The 24,348-nt window shown below is 38.3% G+C and overlaps 1 pseudogene; it reads left to right on the top strand.

Moving 5' to 3' along the window:
- Nucleotides 1-20,080: 20,080 nt before the first annotated feature.
- On the top strand, nucleotides 20,081-22,551 carry LOC143615640 (uncharacterized; annotated as a pseudogene).
- The last annotated feature ends 1,797 nt before the right edge of the window (nucleotides 22,552-24,348 follow it).

Genomic DNA, 24,348 nt, shown 5'->3' with positions numbered 1-24,348 from the left:
ACTTCGAGGCGAAACTCCGGTTCTTCTCGTGATGGCACGAATTTCAAGGTAACGTCTGGTTTCATCATGGATTACGAGGTATAAGTGTTGAGTCGGTGGCACACTTTTCAAGGTAGTGAGAGAGTGGTTTCTAGAGAGAGTGAGGTTGTGATAATGAAATGAATAGGTTTGAAGCCTTATTTATAGACCTGATCAGGCTACCCATCGTGATATGTGATGGTCCTTGAAAACGATCCATCGCGTATCGCGATGGATCTGGCGGTAACTTTTGATTGGTACCCAGATCTTGTTCCCGAGTCTAAGTATATCATCATCTCCTTTGACCAACGAGTCAATGTTGTCGTTCATATTGATGACGTGACCAAGAAATTGCACTTCGTGAATCCAACATTCGCACTTTGAGAACTTGGCATACAATTTCTTGTTTCTATGTAGATCGAGCAAAATTTTGAGATGTAGTTCATGGTCTTCTTGTGACTTAGAATAACTAAGTATATCGTCGATGAATACGATAACAAATTTATCTAAGTAAGGTTTACAGATTCGGTCCATCATGTCCATGAACGCGGTTTGGGCATAATAAGACCAAACGGCATGACCATGAAATCATAATGTCCATACCTTTTTTGGAGCGTGGTTTTCGGGATGTCTTCGGTTTGGACTTTCAGTTGGTGATAGCCTGAACGTAAGTCTATTTTTGAGAAATAACTCTCTCATTGTAATTGATCAAATATGTCATCAGTTTGAGGTAGCGGGTATCGGTTCTTGATAGTTACTTTGTTCAAGGCTCGAGTAGTTCGTCTAATTGCTTCTTCAACTCCTTCATCTTGGTTGGCACTAATCGATACGGGGCTTTGGCGATTGGTGCAGTTCCAGGCATAGATCAATTCTGAATTCGACTTCTCGATCGGGTGGAATCCATGGTAGCTCGTCGGAAAAGACGTCAGAAAATTCAGAGACAATAGGCACGTCCTTTATCTCCTTTGGTTTTGATTCTTCGGGGATGTAGGCCATGAATACTAAGCATCCTTGGTTCAAGCAATTGTTAGCTCTAATCATGGAGATTATCCTAACTTGGCCAGCATCCTTGTCCCCTTCAATTCGAATGGTTCGTTTATCCGGGGCTCGAAGTTTTATAGTTTTAATGTTGAAAATGATATGGTCATGATTATCGGATAACCAGCCCATACCAAGTACTATATCAAAACCAGCAAGAGTCATGGGCAAAAATTGAATGGGTAAAACATAATCTGCTAAAAAGATTTTTCCGTTTTCTAAGGCTTTAGAAATTTTAACTAATTCACCACTAGCGGTCTCGACGCTTAAAGTTTTATTTAATTTCTTTAGAGGTTCGTTTCATAGACTTTAAAATCTATAATCTATGAAACTTAGATTGGCACCTGAATCAAATAAAACTCTAGCATACGTGTTGTTAACTAAGAACGTACCGGTGATGGTTTCCAGCATGTCGGCCACTTTCTTGGTGTCAAAAACGAAGACTCTTGCATTCCCATTTTTCGGCTCATTCTTGTGGCCGCTTCCTCCCGCACCACCAGTAGCGGGTTTGTTCTGTGGGCACTCGAAGTTGAGGTGTCCCATTTTCTTGCAGTTGTAGCAAGTCATCGACGTCTTCCAGCATTCAGGCGTTGCATGTCCTGGTTTGTGATATGATTCACACACAGTTGTCGCAGACGTAGTGAAGTGGTATCGGCCTTTATGGTAATTTTTACAGATCTTGCATTGAGTGTAATTGGAGTTGGTTCCACTTTTCCTTTGTTTGACACTTTTTCCCTTGAATCAGCGCTTCCAATCTTCTTGTGGTCACTTGGACACCACTTTCTTGTTTTCTTTCTTGTTGCGGATAGACCATTCATCAGGTAACCAGCCAATTCCATGGCGGAATCGGCGGTTTGTGGTAAGTGAGACCTTACCATCTCGCTGAAGTCCCCATATGTATAGGTTACTTTGCTGGATTCTGGCATCACCAACTGGGGCACTGGTCTACAATTCTCTAGGAACTTGGTATTATATTCGCGAAGATTAGTTCCAACCACCTTGTGGTTAAGGAAATTCAATTGAATTTGATTGGTCTCATGAATTGGGCAAAACTTAATAAAAAGATCAATCGTGAATCATTCAAATGGGGATTCCATGATCAAATATGATCATTTGTATCCAGATTGGTAGGAGCATAAACCGAAACATTTTGGAGCTACAAAGATAGTTATTAAATCGTTAGCATCACATAAAAAACATTCATCCTATAGTAGTTGATAATACGAATAAGATAAACTCTTTTTTTTTATCGAACCGAGAGATCCATGAATCAGGATCCTGATGCATATCGATACAAAGGGTCCACTGGGAGCAATAAGTTCCAGGAACATTTGGAACATTTCGTTTCTGAGCAGAAGAGCCGTTTTCAAGTAATTAGCCTTTTTATGATTACATCGGAAATAATCCGGCAAAGGGGGGAATTGTGATGTCTTTCTGTGGGATCGCGGGTCTTTTTATTAGCTCCTATTGTGGTGCACAATTTCATTGCTAGCACCACTTTTTTGAATTCTTCCCACAAAAGTTGATATAATAGTTCTCTCAAGTTGCTCAAAATCATAGTGTTCCACCACTCTAATACTTCTCATTTGAACATTTGTGCCGTCTATTGAATCTTTTCTTGTTCGGTGCATTTGTAACTATCGATTCCATCTCCTCTAGCCACCTAAGTGTCGCAATGGCGCCCTTATCTCCATAGAATTCCTTGGGGCCAAAGTTCTTGAAGTCTTTGAATGAACAACCTTCGATCTCGAGTTTCTTAAATTTACGAATGAAATCACCACCTACGTTTTATTCTTGTACACTTTCTTCGAGATGAGATGGGTTAGGGCGTGATTTAGATTTTATTGATTTTCGAGTGTGTTCGGTTTTCCTAGATTCACTTCTTCGGTTTGATTCTGCCCTTACGACTTTTGCTATCCTATCTTGTATTTGATTCATTAATTGCTCAGGAATTTGCTGAGCAAGTCCATTTTGTGCGTGGTTTCCTTCTCCTTGAGAAGCTTTCGCATTTTGAGATTTTTCTTGGTTTGACATTCTGAAATAAATTTATTCTATTCTTAAAGTACATAGTTTTATTGATCATATATATATATATATATATCGTCAAAGGATGTGTGTATATATATATATATATTACTTCAATACACATTACACATAAATATATATATATCAACATTTGATATATATATATATATATATATATATATATATATATATATATATATATATATTCTATATGAACGATCAACGTTCATATTCTAAGTACAAACATAACACGTTATCAGACACACAATGTTTTTGAAGAGGTTCCTAGTCCTTCTTGTTACTTTAAATCATCTTCTTCATCTTGTTGCATTTGTGGAGAAGTTTATCTCCTATATTTTTCTTCTTGCTTTCTTAGGTTGCAACCTTCTTCCTCAATTCATCAGTCTCATGCAAAGCTTGATCCATATATTCCTCCTGGGATTGTGGCATGACGTTGGATATCCTTATTGAGGCGGTGGGTCATGGTAACCCATCATCACGATGTCGTAATTATTCTTTGGATATGGTGATGATGTTGCCTCAATTGGATGATTAAAGAAAGCTTTAGCTGCTGCTTCATGTTGCCGGATCTCATTTGCTTATTCAGAAATCGTTGGAATCATACTTTGGAAAGGAGGAAAATCGGGTGGAAATCTGATCTTTCTTCCTTGGATATATTGTACATATGGGTCTTATGGATCATAACACGGGTTTCTATTATAGAAGGGATGTATACAACCCTCATCGGGTGGACAATCATATTTTGAGTAGATTGAAGGCTCTTCCCCTATAGTACTTACTTCCTCAGAGATTTCCTCATCTTCTTCTGGATCCTCCTCTTTTGGGTCTTCCTCTTCTTCCATGTCCATTGCTTTATTAGTTATTTCAGGGTCGAGGTGGTATCTTTCGTACGACCGAATGACTCTCATATTTGGTCTTCGGGAAGGTCCATTGTAGGAGTTGGAGTGAATGTCGGTGGGGTTATGGGCAGGTGTTCCGAAATGCCATCGTCTTTGGTCGGAATGACATTGCATCTAGCTTGATGAGTCGGACTCGGGTTCAACCTTGACTTACTTGTTCGCTAGCATCTCATTGGACGGGTGATACATTGGGATGTCAGAAGGACGATAATCTGGAATGTTTGACGGATGGAAAATTGGGATATTTGTGGGATGATACTCTTGCCTCGGAGGATCGCTTGGTATGTTTATTGGTAGTTGTTCTGTGCCGGGAAAATGCACTGGTGTGGGTCGGTCAATCTGATGATCTTGGTTAAAGAAGTCTTCATAGTCATCTTCACTCATGTGTCTTTCGGGAGTATTGGTTCGGGCGTTCAGCTCTTCTTGCGTCACGCATAAAGCCGTCTATCACTCTTTTGAACGACATCTATGGGTGGTTTAGATTGAAGAGCGATAGAAAGGGTTACCAGTCTATGTTATCCTTAATTATATAAAACAAATAATAATAGATATTCTTATTCACTTGGATCGAAGCTTAGGTATTATTAGTTAATACCTAATTCGCTAAGATTGAAGGCTATGATACCAATCTGTCACACCCCTACCTTAGGCCAAGGCGTGTGACTCACAGTTGTACCGTTTTTGTAAATGAATCAGAGTTATGGGTTAATGCGGAAATATTTGCGTGGATCAAAATATTAATATTTACATATCAAAATACGGGATTATAAAATACCCGTTTAATGTTTACAAAATATTCATTGTTTATATAAAACCACCATTCAAGTTTAATATTTAACAAAATGATCTGAGCCATCAGATCGCCTAGTGACGACTTCGGTTCTTCATGCGCCTATCCTACGTTACCTGTAAAACAGTTTGAAAATACGTCAGCAACACATGCTGGTGAATAAGCTGACACATAAAGTATTTTATTTACTTAATTACCCCTTGAGACATAACTTAGGTCTCGGCCCATCGTGGCTTAGGAATAATCAAGTTAAAACTTAAACACAAAATACAAACTTAAGCTATACTCGAAACAACTCATCAAACACCGCAGCGTTCGATGTTACTTAGCTACCATCAGTATACACATGATTACTCTCTCTTGAGCATAACTTAGGTCCGGCACATCATGGCGGAGGCATATAACCAGGTGTGGCGTGGTTTTCCCACCGTCTTCCACATAAGAAATGATCTAGACAAACGTTCATGACAGCCTGAGGGCCAGCGACTCCTTTTGTTCTTAATGTTTTAGAGATACGTAATCTCATGTAATCACTTAATTGACTCGATTAAACTAGTTAAAATTTTGGGGCGTATTCACCTTTTGAAAGATCATATTCACTTCATTGATCGAGTTTTTCTTTCTTTGTTATCTCGGACCTATAGTAAGTGTATAACCATTTTTTATTACTAGATCAATAATCAATCTTTAGACCTTTAGTCTATTTTGTAGAATCTTTACCTTGATTATATTTCTATTCGAATCTTTAGTTCAAATATCTTTTCTTTATTAAATATGTTTGAACTTCTAGTTCAATCATTTATATTTTCTAAACACTACATTTCTTCTTTTCGAACAAAACGTGTACATTATTTCTTTATTTATTATTTAGGTAACTTTAAATAATACTTTCATTATTAACAAAGAATTATTTTATATCATATCTCCTTATTTATATTTTCATTATTTATTCTCGAGGTATTGAGTATACACTTGACTAGGGTCTAAGCGTTTTTAATAATATATTAATGTTTTATTCGGGCATAACCGCTACCTTGTTTTGTTTATACTTTTTCTAGATTCTCGGGCAGCACTTCCAAGCAAATCGAGGCACGCCGGTTGTCGATCTTCATCGTCATGTATTCGAGGTAAAACTTAGGTTCTTCTCGTGATGGCATTAATTTCGAGGCAACATCGTGTTTCAGCACGGATTACGAGGTATAAGTATCGGGTCGGTGGCACGCTTTTCGAGGTAGTGAGAGAGTGGTTTTTAGAGAGAGAGTGAGGTTGTGATAATGAAATGAATGGACTTGAAGCCCTATTTATAGAGCTGATCAGGCTACCCATCGCGTATCGCTATGTATATGGCGGCAACTTTTTTGAATATTTTATTCCATAGTGATACGCGATGGGACCTTGGGAGGCCATCGCGTATCGCGACTTGCTTTGCTGCGTAATCAGTAGGCTTGCCATGTGTGCCACGTGGCTGGACACGTTGCGGGGCGTGTGTCACCGTTTGTCAGACCACGTCATCACGATACACGATGACTTTGTGACTTGGGGGATCGTGTCTCGCGATACTGCCCTCTTTGGGGTTCTGTGACATACCCATAACGATACGCGATGGGGTCTCAGGATGGGTCAAAAAATCTCTTTTCCACTTTCCAAAAACATAAAGGCGGCTCGAGGCGATGCGAGCGTGCGAAGTGCAAAGAGTGACACATTGCGTCCATCGCCCTTCGCTGTCGCTGTCGCCATCGCCATCGTCCTCACTCGATCCCCTTCCCGAGCGCATGCACGTCGGGTGCTCTGCACCCTCCGCTAGGACCATTGGGTGCATGCTAAGCATAAAAGAATATTACTATGGAAACTCCATCCCTTATAAAGAGGTTCCAAAGTGGGATGGAATTTATCTTCCTTATTTATACCCATGTGAAAGAGTTACGTTTCCTTCCTTCTTTCCATGTGGGATGGATATCCATTCCCTCATTTTATTAGTTAGTGAATTCTTCCAACTTATAATCTTACCATATTTAAAATATTTTTGGGTCCTTCTATTTTTGAAGACAACAATTTTAACCCAAAATATTTATGGTATTTTTCGAGAGGTTACAAGGGTCTAGTGAATGGGTTATGGATTCCGGGTGTTCTTATCATATGACTCCTGAAAAGGAGTATTTCAAGAACTTGAGAATAATGGATCAAGGGTCTGTGAAGTTAGGAGATGTTAGACATTGAAAGATTCAAGGTATTGGTTCTATTTCTTCTAAGTTAGATAATGGAACCAAGATTGAGCTTGAAGATGTTAGGTATATTCCTGATTTAAAAAGGAATTTAATATCTCTTAGGACCTTTGAGAGCAATGGTTATCAATTAAATCTAAAAAATGGTAAGGTCAAAGTGGTTAAGGGTTCCATGACAGTTCTGCCTGGTACAAGGAAGGGTAATAATATCTATTTCTTGGATGGTGAGGTTCTGTCAAAAGGGTCTGCAAATGTTGCAGAGAAAGACGTGGAGTCCAAAGCTATGCTTTGGCGTAGAAGAATGGGACATATTAGTCCACAATGATTGATTGAAATTAGAGATTATCTTAAAGCTCTTAAGAACTATGAGTTAGAGTTCTATGATAATTGTGTGTTTGGGAAAGCTAAGAGGGTTAGCTTTAAGAAAGGATTGCATCCTACACTGAATATACTTGATTATGTACATGCTGATCTGTGGGGTCTTGCAAAAGTACAATCCTTAGGAGGTGCCAGGTATTTTCTCTCAATAAATGATGATTTTTCAAGGAGGGTCTGGGTATATATGTTAAAACATAAGGATGAAACCTTTGAGAAGTTCAAAGAATGGAAGGTTTTGGTTGAAACTCAAACAGAAAGGAAAACAAAAAAGTTGAGAACTGATAATGGTCTTGAGTTTTGTAATGGATTGTTTAGTCAGTTTTGTAAAGATAAAGGCATAGCTAGACATTTGACTGTTGTGGGAACTCCACAACAGAATGGTCTAGTTGAAAGGATGAACATGACTTTACTTGAGAAGATAAGGTGTATGTTAATTAGTGCTGGTATGCCAAGGGTATTTTGGGCAGAAGCATTAAGTACAGCAGTGTACTTAGTTAACAGGTCTCCTTCTACAGCCATTGATATGAGAACACCAATGGAGATGTGGTCAGGACAGCCTGCAAATTTTGATAATTTGAAGGTATTTGGTTCAATTGCTTTTTCTCATGTAAATCAGGGAAAACTTGAACCAAGGGCTGTCAAGTGTGTGATGTTGGGTTATCCTAGTGGTGTTAAAGGGTATAGGTTGTGAAGAATGGATGAAGGTACACCTAAAGTCATAATCAATAGATATGTAGTGTTAAGGAGGATGTAATGTATAAAGATATAATTGGGAAAAATTTGGAAAAGGAGGGGCAAAATGGTCAGTTTAAGGTGGAGTTGATTTTATGATGATGAAAGAGAAAAAAATTAAACTGAAGTCTCAAGTGGTGATCCAAGTTCAAGTATAAGTACAAGCACAAGTACTAATACTTCCAGTTATACCTTAGCAAGACAGAATCAAAAGAAACATTTTACCACTTTCAAGATTCAGGAACAGTGAAGACATTTCAGCATATGTCTTTAGTGTTGCAGAATCTGAAAGTGTGAATGAACCATTGACTTATAATGAAGCTGTTAACTCTGAGCATAGAGATGAGTGGGTTAAAGCAATGAAATATGAGATGGAATCATTGCAGAAGAATAACACATGGGTGCAAGTCAACAAGCCTGAAGATCAGAAGTTAGTAAGTTGTATGTGGATTTATAAGATGATAGAAGGATTGGAAGAAAGAGAGGCTCCTAGGTTCAAGGCAAGATTAGTTGCCAAAGGATTCACTCAAAGGGCAGCGGTGGATTACAATGAGATTTATTCTCCAGTTGTGAAGCATGCTTTAATAAGGGTAATATTGTCATTATGTGCAATATTGGATTTTGAATTAGAACAGCTTGATGTAAAACAACATTTCTTCATGGGAATTTAGAAGAAGAAATTTATATGAAGCAGACCATGGGTTTTGAGATGGAGAAAGATAGTGATAAAGTTTGCTTGTTAAAAAGATCACTATATATGGTTTGAAGCAGTCTCAAAGATAGTGGTACAAAAGGTTTGATGACTATATGGTGTCAAATGGTTTTAACATAAGTAATTTTGATAATTGTGTATATTTTAAGAAATATACAAAGGGGTCTTTTGTGTATTTGTTACTATATGTGGATGATATGCTTGTGGCCTGCAAAGAAAAAGAAGAGGTTAGTGCTACAAAGGAGTTACTTAAAATGGAGTTTGATATGAAGGAACTGGGGTGTGAAAAGAAGATTCTTGGCATGGAAAATTTCAAGAGATAGGGCTGCTGGGATCTTGAAGTTGACTCAAAAGTCTTATGTGAAGAAGGTTTTAGCGAATTACTTTATGAGCTTTAGTAAGGTGCTGTTTTTTTTAAGAGGTAAAATGTCTGCAGTCTGCGGACCACATCGGCAGGCATCTGTAGCAGAAGAGGTGGACCAAACCTCTGCAGTCTGCAAGAATAACACTGTTTGTTTTTTAACGTCTGCAAAGTACTAAAATAAAAAAATAATTTTTAAATAAACTAAAAGTTAAATAAAAATCATTCAATATAGAAATTTAAATAATAGTATATTTAAAAAAAACCACAATAACATTCCTCAAAGAAGAACTAAAAAAATAGCTAAAAAGAAACATGTCAATTGGTCTAAACCCAAAATTATATCAACAAACACTGTTGAGTTTTGATTTACAACCATATCCATCTAACCCACCCGCTATCTAGTTTCTAGTTTTCAACTTTTTAAGCAGGTTCCAAATACACTAATCTCACTAGTAACATCAAGCAAAGGTGAAGATGACAATCAGACATCACTCAACTTAATGCATTAAGAACTATAGAGAACATCTCAAGCTAGATATTGGGCTGCTCGTTTCACGAGCCCGGATGTAATCAACAACCTGTGCTACATCTTCCGAGCACCCGCTAAACAAGAATTCATGAGACTCGTAGCCGGAGATGGAGGTGGAGGGTCGGGGCCGGAGATGTTGGGTGGTTGCGGGTGGTGGAGGAGGAACGGCACCGCCGGAGGTGGAGGTGGAGGGTCGGGGCCGGAGGTGTTGGGTGGCTGCCGGTGGTGGAGGAGGAACGGCGCCGCCGGAGGTGGAGGTGGATGGGTGGCGGCCGGAGGTAGGGGGAGGGTGGGTTGAAGAGAGGGGACTAGGGTTTTGAGATGTATGGTGTAATGAAATGTAAAGACTGATGGTGTGAAATGGTGTGGAAGATGTTTAGAAGAGCTGAGAAGTGAGTGGTCCATATCTGCGCCAAGAAGAGGGCGCGCAGACCTTTTTTAATGAATTGTCTTCCGAAAAACAAACACTCTGCAAACCTCAATGTCTTCGCGTGGTCTGCGAGGAGCAGACAAAAGAGGTCAGGAAGATCTTTTGTGAAAAAACAAACACCCCCTAAGTCAGTTTCTACCCCTTTAGGTCAGCATTTTAAACTGTCAAAGAAGGACTCACCTATGAATGAGGTGGAGGTAAAGGAAATGTCAAAAAAATCATTTTTCTAGTGTAGTAGGTAGCTTAATGTATCTAATGGTTTGCACTTGACCTGATCTAGGATGTGTTGTTAGCCTAGTCAATAGATTTTTATGTAATCCTGGTAAACAGCATTGGGAGGTTGTTAAGTGGATTATGAGGTATCTAAATGGTACATAAGATGTTGGTATATTGTTTGGTAAAGGTGGTAGTGGAGTGGAGATGGTGAAGGGGTATATAGATGCAGATTTTGCCAAAGATCTTGATAGGGGTAAATCTGTCACAGGGTATGCATTTATGGTAAATGGTGGTTTAGTAAGTTGGAAGTCAACATTGAAAAAGGTGGTAGCTTTGTCAACTGCTGAATCTGAATATGTCGCATTAACTGAAGCTGTTAAGGAGTGTATGTGGCTAAAGGGGTTTGTGTCAAAATTGGGGATTATTGTTGATAGAGCTTTGGTGTTGTGTGATAACCAAAGTGAAATTAAGCTATCAAAGAATCTCATTTATCATGAGAGAACCAAACATATATTAGTAAAGATGCATTATATAAGAGAAATAATTAGTTCAAATGAGATTAAAGTTAATTATGTGGATACTGAGTTAAATGCAGCAGACATGTTAACCAAAGTTATGTCTGGTCCAAAGTTCAACACTTTTTTGGATTTAATACATATTGGTGATTAGTTTTAATGTTAGGGGCTGTTTGGCAAATACTGAATCATTAAGTGCTGAATGACTAAGAGGTCTGAATGATTAAGAGGGTCTGAGCCAACAAGTGCTGAATGAGTAAAGACTGTTTGGTTAGACATCTGAATAGTTATTCGGAATGACTATTTTACCCCTATAAATTATTAATATAGAGTCAGTCTGAACAAGCAATTTATCAAATATTTTGTAGTGTATATAACTTTTTTAGCAATCCAAGAATTATAAACTTGATGATAATAATAATAATAATAATAATAATAATAATAATAATAATATAAAATTTAAATATATTAAATTAATTATTCAGCGATGTATATAAATTCTTTTAATGGATCCAACCTATTATATAAATTAGGACAATAATCAAATAATAATTAAATACAATAGATGATTTATTGAAAATTAATCTTAGATTAAAAATAATAAAAATAAACTTATAAAATGAGATAAAAAATCCATGCTCTATTATTAATATACATTAAATTGCTGTAAAAAAGAATTAACAAATATCAAACCCCAATGCTTTTGAATGCAATCCAGCTGTATACATATCAAATATCTCATCCTTCACATTATCATTATTATATTAAAACTTATAAAAAAACAAGCTGGGTACTCTACTTCATTTCTTCATCGCCGGAGGAAACAAAGAAACCTTCTTATGTCCCATCTTGTCGACGACGTGCGACGGTGGTGGTCGACGGCGTGCGATGGTGGTGGTCGACGGCGTGCGATGGTGGTGGTCATTGGCTTGCGAAGGTGGTTGGTGTTTGGCGGTGGTCAACGACGTGAAGGTAAAGAACAGTGGTGAAGAAAGAGATGGGCAAATGTATGTCAGGGTAAGGGGCATATGTGTCCACTGAACCATTCAACAACATTTTTTAGCTGAACCATTAAGAGGTATGCTGAACCATTAAGATGTGGTGTTTAACTCAACCAAACGATCTAAATCTGACCGAATCTGTAACATCCCGAATTTTCAAATAATAATATTTTACATATTATTTCTTATAATGGAAAAGTTACTTGAGTAAATAGATGAATAGTAAAATGGTAAAAAATGGGAAAGATAAGGAGGTTAATTAAAGATAATTAATCATGGACTAAAAAGGAAAGATGGGCCTTAGGTCCATGGGCTTAAGGGACTATAAATACCCCTTAAACCCTAAATCTTTCCAATTCCATCCATCTTATCCATTTTACACCACAAAAACACACACAAACCTTCCTCTTTCGGCAACAAGCTAGATCAAGGAACTGAGATAAAAAATCAAACCTTTTATTGATAGATATTTGGGTTACAAGCTAGATACAAGATCAATAATTCATAACAAGCTAGCCGTGACCTAATAACCATATAAAGGTATGTACTTTACGTTTTAAGGTTACATTTTTATGAACATTTTGCCATGAAACTTGATCCTAGAGTAGATTGGACCTAGATGTCTCATGAAAATACAAACTTGATGATTAAAATGAACTTAATGGCCTTATGATGGTATACGTCTCAAAGATGAACCCTAGATCTAGCCTAGAACGTTTTAAACCATAAAGGTCTAAGCTTTAAGTCTAAAATGGGTTATATCTTGTAGTCAAGGTGATAATGGGTGTATAACGGCTGAAATGATGGTGAAAAGTGGTTAAGTTCATGATATAAACCATAAAATGGTTAACTGACCTAAGGAAAGAAATGTCAAGGTGGAAAAATGAACTGAGCTGGGGGTTCTCGGCCAAACTTGAGGACCCTTGGTCAAACCTTATGGTTTTCGGTCAACAGAAATCCAACAAGAGTTTTCGGTGACCAGGTTCTCGGCCAAACATGTGTTTTCGGTCAAGCATGGTTCTCGGTCATGAGTTCTCTGCCAAAGGGTTCTCGGCCATGTTTTCGGCCACCCCATTCTGTTGGGTTTTGGGCCTAAATCCAGTTGGGCCCAGATACTTAATGGGCAGCTGGATCTGATCTAAGCCCACAGATAGTTGAGTCCTATTCTAATTAAACAAGCCCAACTTAGGAATATGATGGCTAACTAAAATACCAACATAATCAAGTAAAAGGTTAATTAACTAAATATATATTTAGCAGTTAGCCGAGCCCAGTTAAAGAAAGGAATTACCATAAACGGCGAGCGCAACAGGATCCAGGTGAGTTTCTAGCCCCATTCCTATGTTATGTTTTCAGGGTTGTGTGCATACTCGATGTGATTGTTAATACACTTATCCTAAGTGATATGTGTATGCCTTATGTGGTTATGTGAAAGTTAGGAATGATGGCTTATCGGTACGTGAACGATCTTCGGATATTGCACGTACAAATAAGTTGAAAGGTTAGGAGTAATGTAAGTATGATATGTATGTTTATGAATGTTTTAAAGTAAATAAAGAAAGGTTACGGTATGGTAACGAAGAGGGTACCGAGCCCTAATAATACTCGAGGCATGACGTATGGTTGTATGGTAACGAAGAGGGAATCGAACCCTACTAATATTCGAGAACTAGGGTACCGAACCCTACTAATATTCGAGGAAAGAGGGTACCGAGCCCTAATAATACTCGAGGAAGGAGGGTACCAAGCCCTAATAATACTCGAGGCAGGAGGGTACCGAGCCCTAATAATACTCGAGGCAGGAGGGTACCGAGCCCTAATAATACTCGAGGCATGTAGGGCGTAATTCTCTTTATAACGTAAGATATGAATGTAAGTAAGTATGAAAGTATAAATGAAGTATGAAACTATGAATGAAAGTATGTAAGGATGAATGTATTGTATGACGTATGTTTAACTAGAACTCACTCAGCGTAGCTGACTTTTAGTATGAACGCAGGTGAATAGGATGAGGCAGCTTGCTTGAGGGGAACACTTGGCATTGAATAAGAGGCTGGCATTGGAAGACCCAAGACGTTTAATAGTTTATGTTTAAAGACAATATGTTTATTAAGACAAGTTATGGATTAATGTGTACGTTTTAAACGAAAGTTTTTATATTCCGCGAAAGTTTTTATTAACTCTGATTACTAGAACTATGTGAATGAGTAAATCCAACGTCCAAAGTGAGGCACCGGTAACGGGGCCCTATAAAATCAGACCCTTACCTCTGAATGGTTTCATTCAGACCTAAAACAAACAGCCCCTTAGTTGACAAAGGCATAAGGTGGAGATTGTTATGATATATATGCCTTGGTCAACGAAAGTCAAATGCAGATATTGGTAATATAAATCTATGGGGCTTATTGTCATTCTTGTAAAGATGGTTAGTATATACACAACTTGTTTAATTAAAGGGACTAAAGGTGACACTTTTAGTCTAGGTTGTTAATGGTAGTTATTACCATATTATGGATTAGTTAGATAATATTTTCAATTTCATTTTCTTTGTAATTCTCTCTCAATACTCAATCATTTAGTTTGAGATTTCTTTCTTTGTAATCGTTTCATTGTGAATAAGAGAAGCCCTAAATCGTTGTTAGATTTCCGAATCAAATTCATTTTCAATTCATTTCTAATCGACGGGCCATATTTTGATGCCATTCAGGTCTTTCTTTAATTTTCTCCAAACCTAGTTTTACTCATTTGGACTGTAAAACTTTATATGTAAGTTTAGCTATAGCTTGGTTTCTTTTACCTTTAGCCTTATTTTGCTTTGCCCTAGTTTGCTTCGGCTTTTGTCGTTGAATTTGAGGCTTTTGAATCGACTTTGTTCGGGTAGTTTTTATCTAAAACAAAATTCAATTTGTTATCAGATGAAATCAAAATTAATTATTTTATACATTTTAGGTATAATTGAAAATATAACTAAAGAATGGCAAGTGAAGTAATGAGCTAATAACCTGACTAATAAGCATAATCACACATACTTCAGCCTCATTTCCGTCCCCAAGTTTTATACAAGATGACTTTTTTGTGTACTTAGTTGGTGTTTAGCACATGTTATTTTAAGTATTATTACTTTCTTAGTTCAATGTGTTTCTATTTGAACCAAATCTATGCAGATAATGAGGATCAGTTACATGGTAGTTTATAAAAAGAAGTAGAACAAACAAATTAATTACCGTTTGTTGTTGAAGGGTTGATTTTGAAGCTGTTCAAATGGATCAAATTTGGAGTCGAGAAAGGCCACATTATCTATATTGTCAAGAATAGCAGTATCGCCCAAAAAAGTACCATTATGAAATTCGGACGAACTTGACATCTAAAACAATAAATAGAAAATACATCGTTAACTAGGGAAATCATCCATCAAAATTAATTCAAACATGAAATAATGGAAGCTAAAAAATCAGCATACAAATGGAAGCTAAAAAATCAGCATACAAATGGACCACATGTAAGGCCCCGTTACCGGTGCCTCACTTTTGACGTTGGATTTACTCATAAACACAATTCTAAATATCAGAGTTAGTTAAAACATTCGCGGAATATTAAAATCTTTCATACACATTACAATCAAATCCATAACTTTGTCTTTAACGAACATATTGTCTTTCAAATCAAAACATTAATTAAATACGTCATAGGTCTTCAGATGCCAGACTCTTATTCTTCTGCCATGTGCCCCCGCTCAAGCCAGCTGTCTCATTCTACTCACCTGCGTGCATACTAAAAGTCAGCTACGCTGAGTGAGTTCTAGTTAATCATACCACATACAACATATTCATAACTACATACTTTCGTACATACTTCATACTTTCGTACTTGCATAACCATACCTTACGCTTTAAAGAGCATTACGCCCTATAACCTTCGCATATATTATTAGGGTATGCAACCCTTTAACCTTCGCATATATTATTAGGGTATGCAACCCTTTAACCTTCGCATATATTATTAGGGTATGCAACCCTTTAACATTCGCATATATTATTAGGGTATGCAACCCTTTAACCTTCGCATATATTATTAGGGTATGCAACCTTTTAACCTTCTCATATATTATTAGGGTATGCAACCCTTTAACCTTACCTTACCTTTCATTATCATCTCCATTATCACATCCATACATTTAATATCATACATATCGTAGTCGTACATACTTCCTTATTCTCATACACATATCATACATACTACACTATACTTGCCTTAACAATACATGCAATACCCGAAGGTCGTTCACGTACTGTCAAGCATACATTCATAACTATCACATTCGTCATTAAGACAGACACCTACCATTTAAGGTAAGTGTATTTACATTCACATCGAATATGCACACAGCCTCGAAAACATAACAAGGAAATGGGGCTAGAAACTCACCTGAATGCTGTTACGTTCACCGTTAATAGTTATTCACTTCTTGAGCTGTGCACGGCTAACTGTATAATATTTACAGGTATCAATTAACTATTACTACTCATATCGTATTTCTATCTTTATATAACCCACAATGAACGGGGGTCCAGGGGCAGCGCCCCTGGCAGCGGGGTACTAGGGGCGGCAGCCCCTAGCGAGGTCCAAGGGGCAGAGCCCCTGGCTGGGGTTAAGCTGTCTTAACACATTTTCCATTAGGATTTTAATTTATTATCCAATTCGCTAACTCATTTTCCATAACGAATTAAGCCTAATTCGTTAGCTAATTCGTTATCTTTTCATCACCTGATTCGTCCTCTGATTCGCTACCTTATCATAACGAATTGGGTAAATAAGGAATCACTTAATTCGTTATCTTTCCATAGCGAACTGGCGGGTAACGAATCACTTGATTCGTTATCTTAGCATAACCTAGTTCGTTACTTGAACATAGCGAAAGGGGGTGAATAACGAATCATTTGATTTGTTATCTGAACTTAACGAATGGCCAACTAAATCGTTATCTAACCATAAAGAATTGCATAATTCTTATCCAGACTTTGACTCAGGGTCAAAGTCAAAATTGCCAAGAACAACAAATAGTCAACAGAAACGGATTCCTACCATTGAATCCTCAAATCTTAACGAAACAACACGATTTTGGTGTCCATGAACTCGTAATCACATCGCCTACAAACCCTAACCATTCAATCGTTCAAACATTCGTGTTTATAGGGTGCGATTTAGGCATCTATATAAACGGGTCATTTAATCAAACAATTAAACCGTCAAATGTTAACGAATTTCATTGTGTATTGGTTTGTTTGATTCGTTTTCATCACTTTTATGCAGATCTAGGATTTCCCCAAACAATGCGAACCCTAATGAACAATCTCTAATTGTAACGTACCTTAAACGAGTCGGTATACGAACACGAGCTGGTCTTTGATGTAGGTTCGGTTCGTCTCAACGTTCTTGCACTAATAATCTTGTTTTTTCGCCTTCGGATCTTGACTCGGGTTATAGGATAGTGTTTGTGTGTGTTTTTGATGGTGTAGAGATGGATAAAAATGGAAATGTTTAGGGTTTAAGGGTATTTATACTCCCTTAAACCCATGGACCAAAGGCCCATTCCATTCTCTTATTCCATCTTCTAAAGTCCAAGCCCATCATCCTATAGTTTATTTATCTAAACTGGTAACGACACACTATAAAATAAACAAAATTTATTTTATTATTATAACCAAAAAGTAGGATGTTACACCACATGTCCATATGAGTTAACTGGGACTAGAATCATACGAAAGCAAAATTTAATTACTTCAAATCTGTTTAAACAAAAATCTAACTGAATATAAAAGCTAAAAGTGTACCTACACGCTTGATAAAAAAACTGGTTTATAAATCAACAACTCAGAATCATTTCTGAATCAATAAAAGAAGAACCCCGCCAACAATTTTAACCAAAATTGGAAAATAAATTAATAATTAGAATGAGCAAAGCAAAAATTGATACTTTTTAGAAGCAGAAAATAATAACAAATGGCTTTTCTTCATAACTGTTGCAAAATTTAGCTCCAAATGTGATGATTTGGTGGGTGGGTGTGTTGGGTTGGGGGGGGGGGGGGGGGGGGGTTTAGGGCTTGAACAGATCAAGGAGAAGGTTATCAAACTTGTGAGATTAACTACGTGAATTAACTTTAGTTTGGGTTTTGGAATTTAGAGGGATAATGTTTAACACCTCTTTATTTTTTGTTTTTATTTTTTGGAACTAGCCGCCCTTTTATTTCACATAATATTTTATTTTTTATTTTTTAAAAATACAAGGTAAATCAAGAATGAATTCGTGGTCTATTATTTTGAAATCAAGCAGGTCCTATCATTTAATTTTATTAAATATTTTGCTACAGATAGCACCAAACTTTAAGATTTTTTGGAATGTGTAATCCAAATTTATACGTTTAAAATCATATTATGTATAAATCATATTTCTTTTTTAAATATCTTCCTTATTTATTACTAATATCATATTTAATATAACATAAAACTTTCAATTTTTAAAATCATTCAAAATCTATCCATAATTATGAATTTTAAACATGAATATCTCAAAAAAGTTTAAATTAGAAAATACGCTAGTAGAAACTCGGGTAATTGGGAGTGAGCATAAACCGGGTAAGACTCGCAAGACCATAACCGATGAAACCCAGTTATTTATAATAAGGCAGGTTTCCCGATCTTGAGAGTAACACTAAACTGGTCCGGATCGGGCATCACGGGTCTGACATGTTTGCTCACCCCTACATGTAATACACGATCCATGGAAAGCTTTATTTGAATAACAATAAAAAGGTTAGGCAAAATTATCAAGTACAAAGCATGCGAAGAGCACTAAATCTTACCCGGAACAATGGAGAGAGAGCGACTAGTTTAGAGTTTGTGAAATGGATATAGAAACCGGGTAAGAGTTTATATAGTTAGATAATGCGGGTCAAATCCAAAAACGGGTCTATGTCTTGCACCATTTTTTTTAGAATTTTCAATTTAATTATTTTTAAAGAAAAGAAGAAAATGTATATTATTATTATTATTGCTAGAATACCAACAACATAAATATCAAGTATAAATGTCACCGAAAGGTAGTGATTACATCGAAATAGAAGGTAATCGAGCAGCAAGCTGTGTCGCTGCCCCATTTCGAATTGCCATCCCCCACCCCCTGAAAAAAGAAGGTTTAATTATTATTATATTATTTTTTCAACCCTAAAAAACACAAACACGGTGACAAATTTAGCCCCCCCCCCCCCCACTTATCGCTTGTGTGGCGGTGTTGTAGCCCAATGCCATCCAAAAAAACCCCAATGTCGCCCATTACACACAACATTATGTAGCTGGTTATTTTGTAGTAGTTAATCCGATTCGGGCTCGTTTCATGCATTCTCATCATTAGAGAATCAGTCCTATTGCATATAATTAACCAGGTCTAATCGGTTCGGGTCTCGCTCGACTCAATATTGGCATTCGTAGGATTTGGGAACCGACCCTATTGTAAATAACCATGTCTGATAACTTTGATCTATTTATGTATTAGATTGTTTACGGCCTCTTTACATATTTTCTAACTGCCCACCGCCTCTTTATTTCACATAGTATTTCTGATGGAGGCCCAAGCATTGAAGAACGTGCCATGTTATATTTGGAGGTCCATGATCGTGCTTCCAAAGGTGCCCACGAAAATGGGCATAACTTGGCCCACGAAGCTCCGTTTCAAGCCCATTACCAGTCAAATCGAAGTTTGAGACGATAAGCACATTGTGGCAAAAAGCCTACGGTGGTTTGGCTTTTGTCCGAAGCCCAAAAACGCCTCCTAAATCAAGTATGTTATTTGTCAGTTTTTACAATTTTCTTTTTGGGTTTGTGTTTGGCCCATGGCCTTTTTTGGGCACATTTCGTATTAGAAACTCTATTTATATCATGTTTATGTAATGTGTTGGACAGACTTGTATTTCAAAACTAAATATTTTTCTCTTCACTTTCCTTGACCTTTGGGTGGGAATTGGGAGTTTTGGTGAAGTTCATCACAGGTATTCACAGAATCAACGTGGTAGATCTTCGTTATCATTTTACCGCTGCATCAGTTGATATCAAAGCCGAATTCCTGGCTCAAAAATTTTTCCATGGAGAAGTAGAGCAATTGATGAGGTTTACAAACGAGAGTTGGAACAAAGATTTATGGCACGAGTGGAGAAACGGTTGGATCAAGTGGTCGATCAACTCACTGATCGAATGGCTGACTTGATTAATCGTAGAAGGCAGGCCCCTGAAAACAGGGAGGGTGTGAGTTTGATAATCCATTTTTTTGGTAATGATGGTTCGTCTTCCGAATAGGGGTATGAGAGGGGACCAAGGCAAGAACATGGAGATGGCAACTGGCGTTGGGATGCTGGGATCCGAACTGATATCGCAGAATTTGATGAGATTAGTTTGGATCCGGAAGGGTTCATTGATTGGTTGGTTATTGTAGAAGAGGTGTTTGAATTCCGAGAGGTTCCTGAGAATAAGCGGGTACCTTTGATCACTACCAGGCTACGTGGGAGGCTGTCAGCATGGTGGTAACAATTGAAGTTGACACGAAATAGACTCGGGAAGTCACGGATCGTGACATGGGACAAGATGAAAAAGTGTTTGCGGACCAACTTTTGCCCCACAACTTTCAACGGTTGATGTATCAACGCTTGCATAATCTGAAGCAGGGATCCAGGTCGGTTGATGAATATACGACCAAGCTTTAGCATTTGGTTGCTCGTAATGATATTCAAGAAACCGATGAACAACTCATTGCTCAGTATATTGGGGGTTTAAGGGTTCAGATCATGGATTCTGTTAACCTTTTTGATCCGTTAACAGTCTCTGAGGCGCACCAACGGGCATTGGGTTTTGAAAAACAAAATCGTCGGGTGGGCGGTTCGTATTCACCAGCCCCTGCTGGGGGATGTTCGGGGTCGGGTGGTGGAGGAGACCTCGTGTCGTGCCTAGTAGTAGCGGGGTGAAGTGTTTCAATTGTGGTGAGACAGGTCATCGGCAAGTTGACTGTAAACAAGCGGGTAAGAGGCATTTGTTTGTTGAATCTGACGATGAACAATATGAAGAGTATGAAAAGGGCCCAGAGTATGATGAAGAACCCGAGTATGAGGAAGAGGTTGTGACTAGTGATGTGGGGGTGAACTTGGTGGTCAGGCGCTCATGCTATACACCAAAGGCTGATAGGGACGAATGGCTTAAGCATAACATCTTACACTCCACATGTACCATTTTGGGGAAGGTTTGCATGTTTTTTATCGATTATGGAAGTTGTGACAATCTGATTTCTGAAGAGGCAGTTAGACTTGAAGACGGAGAGTCACCCGAAACCTTATAAGCTTCAATGGCTTAAAAAAGGTGGTGAGGTAACGGTCTCTAAGAGGGCCCTTGTTTCTTTTTCCTTTAATACAACATATAAAGATGATATTTGGTGTGATGTGGTTCCTATGGATGCATATCACTTGTTGTTGGGTAGACCTTGGGAGTATGAACGAAGTATAGAACATAACGGGCGGTCCAATTCTTATAGCTTCCTGTTTGGTGGGGTGAAGATACCTCTTGTTCCTAGCAAGCCCAAGCAGTTAGCCACAAAGCATTCGGGTAACCTGTTGACCATTAGTCAGTTTGAATGTGAGTTGGTGGAGACAGATTGTGTTTTTGTTTTGATAGGGAAGCCGGTGTCCGAGGAGGTTGAGATTCCGGAAGCTATGATTCCTTACTTGAGGAATTTTCTGATGTTTTCCCTGATGAATTGTCGGATGGACTGCCACCTTTGCGTGACATCCAACATCATATTGATTTGGAGCCTGGTTCGCAATTGCCCAATAGGCCACATTACAGGATGAGCCCGAGAGATTATGAAGAGTTGCCTAGACAGGTTGAGGAGTTGATTTCTAAGGATCATGTTCGTGAAAGTATGAGCTCTTGTGTTGTTCCTGCTTTGTTAACTCCAAAGACGGATGGCACCTGGCGGATGTGTGTTGATAGTCAAGCCATCAACAATATTACTGTACAGGTTTCCTATTCCTCGACTTGATGATTTACTTGACCAGAATAGTGGTGCTACTATTTTCACAAAGTTGGATTTGAAGAGTGGTTATTACCAGATTCGTCTTAGACCTAGGGATGAATGGAAAACGGACTTCAAGACTCGTGAAGGGTTGTACGAGTGGTTGGTGATGCCTTTTGGTTTATCAAACGCGCCTAGTACTTTTATGTGTGTGATGAATCAGTTGCTCAGGCCTTTTATTGGGAAGTTTGTGGTGGTATATTTTGACGATATTCTTATTTATAGTGCTTCTTTCAGTGAGCACATCGTGCATGTAAGGAAGGTTTTGGCCTTACTTCGCAGAGACAATTTCTATGCAGCAACAAAGAAATGTGTGTTCACGACCCCTAAAGTTTTGTTCTTGGGGTATGTTATTTCTTGTGATGGGATACAGGTGGATGAGTCTAAAGTAGCAGATGTTCAAACTGGCCAACTCCTACCACCATTACTGAAGTCCGCAGTTTTCATGGGCTTGCTTCTTTTTATAGACGGTTCATTCCACACTTCCGTTCCATTATGGCCTCTATTACAGATTGCATGAAGGGAAAGATTTTTGTATGGACATAGGGGGCAGAGTTAGCTTTTCATGTTATAAAGGAAAAGCTCACTACCGTACCAGTTCTGGTATTGCCTGACTTTTCGCAAGTTTTTGAACTTCATACTGACGCCTCGAAGGTTTGGATTGACGGGGTTCTCAGTCAAGGGGGTCGACCTATTGCTTATTTTAGAGAGAAGTTAATAGGGGCAAAGTTGAGATATAGTACTTATGACCTGGAGTTTTAGCAATGATTCAGGCTATAAAGCATTGGCGTCACTATTTGTTTCATTAAGAGTTTGTTTTATTCACTGATCATGATTCTTTAAGGCATATTCGCACGCAAGACAAGATATCTCATAAACACGAACGTTGGTTAGCATTTCTTGAAAAGTTCACTTTTGTGGTCAAACACAAAACTGGTGTTTCAAACCGAGTTGCTGATGCCTTAAGCTGGAAGGGAAATATGCTTGTATCCGTGAGAGTCAATGTGCCGGGATTGGATGTTATTCGTGAGCAGTTAACCATTGACCCATATTTTTCGGTTGTGTTGCAGGGTGTGCAAGCGGGTCAGAAATCAGACTTTCTTTTGCATGACGGGTTTTTGTTCAAGCGAATCAGCTATGTATTCCTTACTCCATTCTTCGATTGAAAATTATTCAGGAGTTACACGGGGAGGGTCATGTTGGTCGTGATCGTACTTTACAGTTGGTGCAGTCTTCTTACTTCTGGCCTACTATGAGGAAAGAGGTAGATCGTTATGTTAAAAGGTGTCGAATTTGCCAAGTCTCAAAGGGCGTGGCTACTAATGCGGGTCATTATATGCCCTTGCATGTTCCTTCACAGCCTAGGACTGATATTAGTATGGATTTTTTGTTGGGGTTGCCTCGGACTCAGAGGGGGAACGATTCGATATTTGTTGTTGTTGAATGGTTTTCGAAGATGGTGCACTTTATTCCTTGCAAAAAGACGACAGGCGCAGTTAATGTGGCACAGTTATTCTTCTGGGATGTCTATCGTTTGCATGGTTTCTTGAGTCATTTTTGGCGTAGCCTATGGAAAATGGTGGACACTCAGCTTAACTTCAATAGTGCCTACCACCCTCAAACGGATGGGCAAACGAAGGTTGTTAATCGATCACTTGGTAATCTTTTACGATGTCTTGTGGGTGATCATGTGAAGTCTTGGGATCAAAAGTTATGTCAGGCGGAGTTTGATCATAATCATGCGGTTAACTGGAGTACTAGTTTTAGCCCGTTTGAGGTGGTCTATTCTGCTAAGCCCAGGGGTCCTCTCGATTTGATGGCACTACTTGTTCCAGGTTCTGTTCCCAAGAAGGTACAAGATTTTGTGACGGGGTTACAAGAAGTTCATACAGTGGTGCAGGAAAACTTGGCCCACGCTAATTCAAAGTACAAGCAAGTTGTAGACCAAAATAGTAGGCAAGTTGATTTTGAAATGGGTGACTTTGTTTGGGCTGTTTTGACTAAAGACGTTTTCCAGTTATTGAGTATAATAAATTGTCAGCCAAGAAAATTGGGCAAGTGGAGATTGCGCAGAAGATAAATTCTAATGCTTACCGTCTAAAGTTACCAAGCCATATTCTTTGTTCGGTTGTTTTCAATGTCCGACATTTGCTGCCGTTTCATGGGGATTCGTCTGATGATGAGGTCACTGCAGATTCGAGGTTGAATTTTGTCTATCCAGGAGGGAATGATGGAGGCCCAAGCATTGGAGAATGTGTCATGTTATATATGGAGGCCCATGATGTGCTTCCAAAGGTGTCCCACGAAAATAGGCATAACTTGGCCCACGAAGCTCCGTTTCAAGCCAATT

The sequence above is a fragment of the Bidens hawaiensis genome, unplaced genomic scaffold (genome assembly GCF_021521415.1).
Source record: "Bidens hawaiensis isolate Kalapana, Puna unplaced genomic scaffold, B.hawaiensis_p1.1 tig00043657_1, whole genome shotgun sequence".
Classification (NCBI taxonomy): Eukaryota; Viridiplantae; Streptophyta; class Magnoliopsida; order Asterales; family Asteraceae; genus Bidens; species Bidens hawaiensis.
This window is presented reverse-complemented; position numbering and strand designations above follow the sequence as displayed.